Genomic DNA, 11,428 nt, shown 5'->3' with positions numbered 1-11,428 from the left:
ATTACCTAAAAGTACTGTAGTGAGAATCGAGTGAGACATTAATTGTAAAGCCCTACATAAATGCTAGTTATTATTAGGCTTTCCAGATCCCAATAAAGTGGTGGCTAAGTGTCATGACACCAACAAGTTGCATTTGTTATTTCAAATGACTAAAGAAACTCCCAAGGCAGTATCGCTTTTCGAAGTTTCTTTCCCTAGAAAAAGAACTTCAATGTGCCCTCAGCTCCTTGGGCACGCTTAAGACAACTATAAGTGAAGTCCCGCCTCCCTGGCCTCTCTGTGCAAACGCCTGACTTGTAAGGCCCTTTCACACTGATTGATACTTTTATTCACCAATAATAAGTGAAAGTCCCGTCAACGTCCGGTGAGGGGGCAGGACTTCCTTGCTGGTTGCTAAGACACTCTTGTTCCGCTCCTTGACAACCCTGGCGGGGGTGCGCTGGCTGCGGCCCTGGCTCCGGCCCCCGCGGGAGCAGGTGAGGCCCGGGGGCGCGGCGGGCAGCCAGGCGGGGAGGGCCAGCCCGGAGGGAGGGCGGGAGGCAACGCAGGGCGGAAGAGGCCTCGCCCGCCGCCGAGGCCCCACCTCAGTCTCCTGCCTGCTGTTCCCCAGCCCCAGGTCTTCTCACCCTCACCCCCACTTCACCCCACTTCGGGACCTGCGAGCTCTGTCGTGACAGGTTTGCCATCGCGACTCTGCCGGCTGCTCTTCCCCACCCACCCGAGGCCTGTCCAGCTTCTTGCTCCCACGTCCTCTTTTAGCCAACTTCCCCCAGCACCTTGATCCCCCGACCTTTCGCGAAGTAATCCCCTCTCCCGCGGGGCCGCCATCACCTCGGTCAGACCGCTCTTGGCTTGGAGAGTTGGCGACGACGTACTGGGATTCCGGGCTGGTCATTTCCCCTCTTCGGGCCTCAGTTTCCCCATCTGTAAAAGAGAAGTTTGGTTGAGTGATCTCTAAGGCCTCTTCCACTCTGACGTTCTGGGATGTCGTTGTTCTTTGACCCAACTTTAGGCTTCCTAGAGGATGTGATCCCCAATGGGAGGTATCGTGTGTTGCGAAAATAACTTGGCAAATCTAATTTGGATTCCCAGTCTCAAGACCTACCCTACCTGCGCTCTTAATCTGTGCATATGTAAAATCAGTAGACGACGGTGCATCTCCTTTGGAATTCTGAGGCTAATATGAAGTACAGAGTCCAGTCCAGTATAAATTCAATATTTGTTAGTTTCCTTCCTTTGTCTCTTCACCACATTTTCCCTCTCTGGAAAATGTTATCAACGCGATCGGCATGAACTGTCATTTCTCCCGCTGACCCTCTCTGATCTTCCTCCTGGGCTTCCACGGTTAGAGTTACTTAGGGGGTGGGGAGTGGGACAGGTGGAGATTGAAATACAGTCATGTACCATATAACAACGTTTTGGTCAAGATGGACCGCAGATACCACGTTGGTGCCCTAAGGTTATAATGGAGCTGAAAAATTTCTGTCACCTAGTTACATAGCCATCGTCATGTCAAAGCAAAATGCATGACTCACGTGTGTGGTGATGCTGGTGTAAGCAAACCTACAGTGCTGCCAGTCGTATAAAATATAACACATACAATTGTGTACAGGACGTAATACTTGATAATGGTAATAAATGACTGTTACTGGTTTATGTGTTTACTATCCTACACTTTTTATTGTTATTTTACAGTGTACACGCCTCCTACTTATAAAAAATAAAATTTAACTGTAAACAGTCTTAGATAGGTCCTTCAGGAGGTATTCAAGCAGAAGTCTTTATTGTCATGGAGCCGGCAGCTCCATGTGTGTTATGGCCCTGAAGACAGTACAGCAGGACAAGATGTGGTAGTGGAAGATAGTGACACTGAGGATCCTGACCCTGTGTAGGCTTAGGCTAATGTATCTGTGTCTGAGTTTTAACAAAAAAGTTTAAAATGTTAAAAAAAAAAAAAAAAAAAAAAAGGCCAGGCACGGTGGCTCACGCCTATAATCCCAGCACTTCGGGAGGCCGACACGGGCACATCACCTGAGGTCAGGAGTTTGAGACCAGCCTGGCCAACATGGTGAAACCCCATCTCTACTAAAAATACAAAAAATTAGCCGGATGTAGTAGCAGGTACCTGTAATCCCAGCTACTTGGGAGGCTGAGGCAGGAGAATCGCTTGAACCTGGGAGGTGGAGGTTGCAGTGCATGGAAATAGCACCATTGCACTCAAGCCTGGGCAACAAGAGAGAAACTTTGTCTCAAAAAAAAAAAAAAGAAAGAAAATATAAATAGAAAAAAGCTTGTAGAATAAAGATATAAAGAAAATATTTTTGTATAGCTGCACAATGTGTTTGTGTTTTTTTTTTTTTTTTTTTTTTTGAGACGGAGTCTCGCTCTGTCACCCAAACTGGAGTGCAGTGGCCGGATCTCAGCTCACTGCAAGCTCCGCCTTTCGGGTTCACGCCATTCTCCTGCCTCAGCCTCCCGAGTAGCTGGGACTACAGGCGCCCGCCACCTCGCCCGGCTAGTTTTTTTGTATTTTTTAGTAGAGACGGGGTTTCACCGGGTTAGCCAGGATGGTCTCGATCTCCTGACCTCGTGATCCGTCCGTCTCGGCCTCCCAAAGTGCTGGGATTACAGGCTTGAGCCACCGCACCCGGCGTGTTTGTGTTTTAAGCTAAGTGTTATTACAGAAGAGTCACAAAGTTAGCAAAATCAAAACATTTTACAAAGTAAAAAGTTACAATAAGCTAAGGTTAACTTATTGTGGAAGAAAGAAAAATATTTTCAATAAATTTAGTGCAGCCTAAGTGTAAGGTGTTTATAAAGTTACAGTAGTGGCCAGGCATGGTAGCTCATGCCTGTAATCCCAGCACTTTGGGAGGCCAAGGCGGAGGGATCACTTGAGGTCAGGCGTTCGAGACCAGCCTGCCCAACAAGGTGAAACCCCGTCTGTACCCAAAAAAAAAAAAAAATTAGCCAGGCATGGTGGTGGACACCTGAAATCCCAGCTACTCGGGAGGCTGAGGCAGGAGAATCATTTGAACCTGGGTGGTGGATGTTGCATTGAGCTGAGATCATGCTGCTGCATTCCAGCCTGGGCAACAGAGCGAGACTCCATCTAAAAAATAAAAATAAATAGGCCCAGCGCAGTGGCTCACACCTGTAATCCCAGCACTTTGGGAGGCCGAGGCGGGCGGATCACCTGAGGTCAGGAGTTCGAGACTAGCCTGATCAACATGGAGAAACCCCATCTCCACTAAAAACACAAAAATTAACCAGGTGTGGTGGCAGGCGCCTGTAATCCCAGCTACTCAGGAGACTGAAGCAGGAGAATCACTTGAACCCGGGAGGCGGAGGTTGCAGTGAGCCCAGATCATGCCATTACACTCCAGCCTGGGCAACAAGAGCCAGACTTAGTCTCAAAAAATGAAATAAAATAAAAATAAATAAATAATAAAATAAAGTTATAGTAGTGTCCATTAATGTACTGGGCCTTCACTTTCCCTCACCACTGATTCACTGATTCTCCCAGAGCAACTTCCTGTCCTGCATGCTTCATTCATGGGAAGTGACCTTTATAGGCGTATGATATTTTATCTTTTATACCATATTTTTACTGTACCTTTTTTTTTTTTCTTTTTTTTTTTGAGGTGGAGACTCGCTCTGCCGCCCAGGCTGGAGTGCAGTGGTGTGATCTCTGCTCCTTGCAACATCCACCTCCCAGGTTCAAGAGATTCTCCTGCTTCAGTCTCCTAAGTAGCTGGGATTACAGGCACATGAAATGACACCAGCTAATTTATGTATTTTTAGAAGAGATGGGGTTTGGCCATGTTGGCCAGGCTGGTCTCCAACTCCTGACCTCAAGTGATCCACCTACCTCAGCCTCCCAGAGTGCTGGGATTACAAGTGTGAGCCACCACGCCCAGTCAACTGTACCTTTTCTGTGTTTAGATACACAAACACCATTGTGTTACAGTTGCCTACAGTATTTAGCACAGTAACATGCTACACACGTTTGGAGCCTAGGAGAAATAGGCTGTATACCATATAGCCTAGGTCTGTAGTAGGCTACGTCATCTAGGTTTGTATAAGTACACTCTATGACGTTCACACAACAAAATCACCTAACGATGAATTTCTCAGAACATGCCCCTGTCGTTAAGCAATGCATGACTGTGTTGATGCCATGGTTGGACTTGATGGCTTCCCTTCTGCCCCAATAGCCCATGACTTGGTGATTTCTTTCTCCTGACTAGATACCGCCATTTGCATATCTTACCAGCAACTTAAACTTAGCAGCTCTGAAATGAAACTGACCTGCTTCTGTACCCAGCTGTGCCCCCTGGTTTCCCCTCTCCCCGTCAGTGGCATCACCATCATCCTGGGCGTCATACCTCATTCACCATGCCCATTCCACTCGGGCAGTTGTCAGGTTGTTTTGATTCTGCCACCATGCGGAGCTCACATCATCTCCATTCCTGAAGCCACCACTCTCCTTCAAGTCTTTCATGCCTGTGACATTAGTACCCCTGGTACTAATTACCGCAGCTTCCTAGCAACTGCTCCTACCTCCAGTCTCTGCTCCTGTCAACCCAGCCCACCCACGTCACCAGGCACCCAGAAACCTCCAAAGAGCTTCCCATTCACTATGAAAAAGATCCACACTTCTTGCCAGGCATGGTAGCTCATACTTGTGATCCCAGCACTTTGAGAGGCTGAAGTGGGAGGATCACTTGAGTTCAGGAGTTCAAGACCAGCCTGGGCAACATAGAGACCCCCATGTCTACAAAAATATTTAAGCATGGGTTTCAGGACCCATCTACACTTCCACAACCCAACCCCAGCCTTTTCTCCCAGATTTATTTCTCCTTCTTTGCCAAATTCTATCTTCTAGCTGAATTGGACTGTTAGACTTTCCCAGAAGATGCTTTGTACTTTCTGCCTTGGCACTGCTGTGTACATCCGCCTGGAAGGTCTTCCTCACCTCGTCTACCTGTTACAGTTCTTCCTCACCTTTCCAGTCCTGACTCAAATGCTGCCCCTACCAGCAAGCTGCTTTTGCCCTCTTATCTCACCCTCCTCACCACCACCAGTATGCCCGTCTTGTGGCACTATTTTCTGCCAGGAACCATAGTTAGTTCCTTGTGTGTGCCTGTTAGTCTCCATATTAGATTGTAAGCTCCTTAAAGGCAGGGACTGGCTGTTGCTTATAGCCGAGTAGTTGAAAAAGCATAATCAGGCCAGGCATGGTGGCTCACACCTATAATCCCAGCACTTTGGGAGGCTGAGGTGGGGGAATTGCTTGAGCTCAGGAGTTTGAGACCAGCCTGGGCAACATGGCAAAACCCCATCTCTCCAAAAAATACAAAAATTAGCCGAGGATGGTGGCACAAACCTGTAGAGTGCCACCACTGAGTGTGGTAGCATGAGCTACTCAGGAGGATCACCTGAGCCTGGGAAGTTGAGGCTGCGGTAAGCTATGATCATGCCACTGCGCTCCAGCGTGGGCAACAGTGAGACCCTGTCTTGAAAAGAAAAGCAAAAGCATAATCGTTGAAGTCATATATACCTGGGATCAAATCCTAGCCCCTTTGTTTATTAACTGAGTGGAAACTCTCTTTTTTTCAGTCCGTGTGGATATACCAGTAACGTAGGGCTAGTAGTGCCTGTCTGACAGAGTGACTGGGGGAGGGACATCCTGTATGTAGATCGCCCATTCTGGCGCCTGGCTCAGGATCTGTGTTCAATAAATACTCTTGAATGGATGTGATAGGTCCTCTCCCCTCCCAGGGGGCAAATGAAATATAAGTTAATTACAATTTGGATAATTTCTGGGCCTCTGCTGTGTGCCAGACACTGGCCTTTGTGCTCTAGGGCATCTAGAGCCAAATCAAGTTCTTCAGCCCCCGGGAATCTGGACTCACAGGCACGGTTAAGTCGTGATCGGTTGTGAGATGTCACTGGTAATTAGCAATTGTGAATGAGCTTCTAAAAAATAAATCCATGCTAAGTCCAATTTATTTCTGTGATAATGTCAGTCTTACTCCCTTAGATTCAAATCTGTTCTCTTGAGTGGGAGAGAGCGGGGCGGGAGCCTGCCCTGCTGTGTGTGGTGAGCAGCTGTTCTCTGGGAGCTAATAGCTGTGATGGTTGTGACTTTCCTTATACTTTGTATCTTGACAAAACTGTCTGGGATTTCATCCAAGTCTGGTTAAGTCCTTGAGGGTGCCTGTGTGAGTCAGTGTCACTTATCACATGGTGTCGGACATGAGGAAATGTTGAGAATTGCAGATCCAGACAACAGGCCTCTCTGCTCTCCCTCCCTCCTCTCCTTCCCTCCACTCCTCCCTCAGTCCCAGGCACATTAAGTTTTCATTGGACTTCAGTGAAATGAGAAAAATTAAGGACCACATGAAAACAACAACTTTGTGTATTTGACTTCTTAAGGAGGTCTGATCTTTATTCTGCCAGATTTTCCTCTTTTGTAGTAGATGATGTGTCTTCTAAGGCCCTTTCGCAGCAGAATTTTAAAATGGCAGCCCTGTGTCTGCCCCCACTTTAAACCGGTCTGGGAGCCTGGCTTCTGCATCATTTCCTGACCTCACTACAGGCATCTTGGATGAATGCCCAAGTCCTTAGGATCCTTTTTCCTCCCCGGCCAGCTTTGTTCATTTGTTTGCCAGAAGGCCAAGGAAGACTGGAGTGCCTGCCTGTGTCCCCAGTGTGGCAGGAAGCAAGAGGCAGGCCTGGACAGAGGCTGGATGAGTGGATGCTGAGTATCGAAGTCATCTGTGTTACTGGCTTGTCTCCTACTTGCTTGTGCCAAAGGAGAAAGCACAGAAGGTAGAGTCAGAAGAATGGATTGGGGTTCCAATCCTGGCTCTGCCATTGCTGGCTGTGCACCCTCAGGCTGCCCATAAAACCCCTCTGAGCTCCAGTGGTTTGTCTGAGAATGGGGAGCGGGATCCTTCCCTCCCAGGTGTTATGAGGATGGAATGAGATGGTGGATGTGAAGGCACACCGTAGCCACACCACTACCACCCCGGCCCCAACAGGTTTCACAGAATTTCCTTGTCACTCTTCCCTCCTTCAGTACTAGCACAGCGGTTCACACATAGTGGGAACTGGGGAAATAGTGGTTTGCTTGGCTGCACGTTTAGATGTGTAGCAGGCTGGTCTATGTAGAAGGATGTCGCAGTATCCTTCCTACTGCACCAGTGACAGGAGCTGAGTCCTTAGCCCCAGTTTCCAGATGAGAAAACTGAGGCTGCTGGGCACGGTGGCCCACACCTGTAATCCTGGCACTTTAGGAGGCCAAGGCGGGTGGATCACCTGAAGTCAGGAGTTCAAGACCAGACTGGCCAACATGGTGAAACCCTGTTTCTACTAAAAATACAAAATTAGCTGGGCGTGGTGGCGGGCACCTGTAATCCCAGCTACTTGGGAGGCTGATTCAGGAGAATTGCTTGATCCTGGGAGGCAGAGGTTGCAGTGAGCCAAGATCGCACCATTGCACTCCAGCCTGGGCAACAAGAGTGAAACCCTGTCTCAAAAAAAAAAAAAAAGAGAGAAAAGAAAAAACTGAGGCTTAGGGAGGTTAGCCCTTGTCTGAAACAGAACCAAGATGTGAATTCAGATCTGATGGTGGAGTCTGTACTCAGAACCACCATGACATGCTCCAGGTGTGTCCTGCAATCTCAGGTGCATGGTGGGTGGTACAGGGAGGCGAGCCGTGATCTAAGGGCCGGGGATGTTCCAGACATTGAGTGGCTGTCCCCCTGCCATGGGGCTGGCAGATACTTTGGGCCTTATTTCCCAGAACACATTCATTTTTCCCGATCCCTCCCACATACCCTAACCCTCTTTAGGATTCTTCCCAGACGCTTTAGACACAGAGTAATGAATAGTGACTGAGGTCAGTGCCACAAAAGAACAAGGGATAGCCAGACCAGGAACACTGGCCTTGACCAGGCGATGAGATAAAGGGCCCTTGTCTGTGCCCCCTGTTGCCTCGGAAGAGCCTCACATCAAACAGGGCAAGGATATGTAAAGCCCACAGATGGCCCTTGAGTGAGGAGGAGAACGTGGGCAGCGAGAGAGAGAATCAGGCTGCCCCTGGCTTTGTGCCTGGCTTTGGGCCAGATGGGCTGGGGTTGAGCTTCTGTACCCAGAAGATTCAAGTACCCTGGCCGTGGGCCCAATTACTTTTTTTTCTTTTTCCCGAGACTGAGTCTCGCTTCTTTGCCCAGGCTGGAGTGCAGCGGTGGTGTGATCTCAGCTCACCACAACCCCTGCCTCCTGGGTTCAAGCCATTCTCCTGCCTCAGCCTCCCCAGTAGCTGGAATTACAGGCATGTGCCACCATGCCCGGCTAATTTTTGTATTTTTAGTGGAGACAGAGTTTCACCCTGTTGGCCAGGCTGGTCTTGAACTTCTGACCTCAAGTGATCCACCTTTCTCGGCCTTCCAAAGTGCTGGGATTACAGGCATGAACCACCGCACCCAGCCACAATTACATTATTAAAAGGCTCTTTTAGACCTGACACGACTCTTTCTGGCCCAAAGCATTCAGGCACATGCTCCTCTGCATGGAAGATTGATAAGGTTATTAGAACCTCTAGTTCTGCTATTTTTGGTAGCTTTCTTTGAGCAGAGTTTTAGGATTGTGGCTGAATGACTCTAGCTGTACTATAATGATACAGCATCATAAAAAATTCTCCTGCCTTTCTGTATTTGGAAACACATCATCTATAACGATTCCTTTTTATTCTGTCTCATCCCTTTTAGGTCCCCAGAAGTATGTGTAGTGGTTAGAAAAAGCTCTTTGTAGTCATGGTCCTTAGTAAACTTGGCTGAATCACGGTGACCAAGTCCTGGCTAATTAATGGTGGTAGCAGAGAGCAGTGTGATAATAGTGCAGAGAGCTTTAACATTTCAAATCGCTCACATGCACATACTTGGGGCTTGCAACAGCTTCCTGAGAACGCAGAGATAGGATTTAGTATCCCGTTTCATAGAAAAGGAAACCAAGGCTTCGGTGAAATTACTCGCCAAAGGCTGCAGAGAAAGGAAGTGAGCAGAGTGCGCGTCTTTGGCAGAGCTGGTGTCCATGCCTGCGCACTCTGGCTTGCGGCCCACACAGTTCTTTGCTCCGCAAGATGCTGCACAGGTCACTCTCCCACTGGTTTTCCCCGTTGTTCCTGAGAAATGGGCCTTGGTAATACCTCTGAAGCCATAGGACATCTCAGCAGGATTCTGCATGTTAGAGCAGCTGTCACAGACCCTGACCTCCTGGAGGGCGGCATGTCCACAATTGGCTTCTAATTCCCTCCTGGCTCCTATATGCCCGCACTCTTTAGCCTCGAGGATGAATTGAATCAAATGGAAACATTTCAGTGGAAGATGCCTAAGAAGCTGCTTCCACATTTTCGGTTGTTCCCCCTCGAAATTCTCAGAGGGTAAACAAACTGTGTTTACCTTTTCCTTCTATCATCAGTGTAGCAGCCACCTCTGTCACACCTGCACAAAGGTAGAGGAGGAAGCAAGAAGGCTAGGAGGACAGCCTGGAATTGGAAATAGGCCTTCACATTCATGAGCAAAAACAAAACGATTCCCTGAATTTTGTGATGTGAGAAACCTGACCAGAAAGTACAATGAAATTGTGCTTGGTAATTTGCCAGCTTATAAAGAGAGACAAACAAAACCTGCTAACATCTGAGTGGTACAAATGTCCAGAATTGATGAGACAAGTGGAGCCATCTGTCCACTGGGAAATCAGAAAATACCAATGTCATGGGACGGTGGGGTCCGTGCCAGGCTTCCAGCCTCAAGCCAGGGAGCTGACCAAATGGAGTGGTACCGAGGCATTGGAGTGGGGATCCAATGGAGAGCACAGCCCAGAAAGAGTGCCCAGAAAGCTGAAGGCTTGGCCAAATCAGGGTCAAGTTAACATTAGAAAAAGAGCAGGCCGGGCGCGGTGGCTCACGCCTGTAATCCCAGCACTTTGGGAGGCCAAGGTGGGCGGATCACAAGGTCAGGAGATCGAGACCATCCTCGCTAACACGGTGAAACTCCATCGCTACTAAAAATACAAAAAAAAAAGTTAGCCGGGTTTGGCAGCAGCCACTTGTAGTCCCAGCTACTCAGCAGGCTGAGGCAGGAGAATGGCGTGAACCCAGGAGGTGGCTAAGGCAGGAGAATGGCGTGAACCCAGGAGGTGGAGCTTGCAGTGAGCTGAGATCGTGCCACTGCACTCCAGCCTGGGTAACAGAGCGAGACTCCCTCTCAAAAAAAAAAAAAAAAAAAAAAAGAAAAGAAAAGAAAAAGAGACAGCAAAAGGGAAGAGCAAATACTTGATTTGTCTCCCTTCTAGGAAGTAGGAGCTGCCCCAGTGGACAGTTGATGTATGCTTGTGAGTGCCTCCTCTGTGCCCATGAGGAGGCGGATGAATAAGGGGTTCGGAGTGCCCACACCAAGAGCCGGGCCTGGATTCACAGCCCAGCTCTGTCGCTAACGAGCTGAGTGACCTCAGGCCAGCGACTGACCAGCTTCATGCCTCTGTCCGTACAGGACCTAACTCCTGGGGTTGTTGCGATGACAAGGTGTGTAACTGCATGTGGAACACCGACAGGCAGGACGGTGACAGCCATCACGTGTCATTACCTGCCTGTTAGTTACTGTGCTCGGCACCTTTGGGTTCCATGACCGTGCAGTGAAAGCAAATTTGTTTGGAAATGTGAGAAATGCTGGAATGACATTATTTTGCTGTATTTGTCTAATATAAATCATTAAAAAGGGCTTAACAACCTGATGATTTGTATTCGCTTATGTCAGTACTTCTGAGATTAAAAAAACCTTTGAATTATGAGATAAATTGGGTTGAAGATGAAAGAGAAATGCCTGGATTGCCAGCAGTGCTCCCAGTCATCTCGGGTCCAGGCCCGTCTCTTAAGAAGCCCCGTTGGTTAGGGAACAGCCGTGTACTGAGTGCCTGCCCTGTGCTTGGCACTGTCTCAGCTTCACAGACACTGTTTCACTGAATTCTCATAATGGCCTCATGAGATGGATGTGACTGTCCCGGCGTTCATGGTGAGGAGTCTGGGGCCCAGGGCCATACGGCTGGTGAGGGATTGAACCAGCAGCAGCGCCCAAGCCTCCCAGCTGCTGGGCCAGCAGGACAGGACCCAATGGTCCAAGAAGGAGTAGGAAAGAACAACCAGGGAGCCTGGTGTGCCAGGGAGGGCACAAAGCAGCCCCGTGCCCATTCCCCTGAAGATCAGGGCTGCAGAGTGGCCCCCTCGCTTGCCAGTAAGCCCAGACTGTCAGTGGTGACCTGAACATTTCCCTTCCTAAGCACAGCTTCTGGGAAGAAAGGCCCGTGTCTGAAGTGGGAGGGAAGGCCCGTGTCTGTAGCGGGAGGGAAGGCCCGTGTCTGT

The 11,428-nt window shown here is 48.9% G+C and overlaps 1 protein-coding gene across 1 annotated transcript in view; it reads left to right on the top strand.

Moving 5' to 3' along the window:
* Window positions 1–345: 345 nt before the first annotated feature.
* DNAL4 (dynein axonemal light chain 4) overlaps window positions 346–11,428 on the top strand; it is a 16,114-nt gene continuing 5,031 nt past the window's right edge. Inside the window, exon 1 of the mRNA XM_023221987.1 lies at window positions 346–476. The gene's annotated coding sequence lies outside the window, so the exon portion shown is untranslated. The remainder of the gene's footprint in view (window positions 477–11,428) is intronic.

The sequence above is a fragment of the Piliocolobus tephrosceles genome, chromosome 19, assembly GCF_002776525.5.
Source record: "Piliocolobus tephrosceles isolate RC106 chromosome 19, ASM277652v3, whole genome shotgun sequence".
NCBI classification, from domain to species: Eukaryota; Metazoa; Chordata; class Mammalia; order Primates; family Cercopithecidae; genus Piliocolobus; species Piliocolobus tephrosceles.
This window is presented reverse-complemented; position numbering and strand designations above follow the sequence as displayed.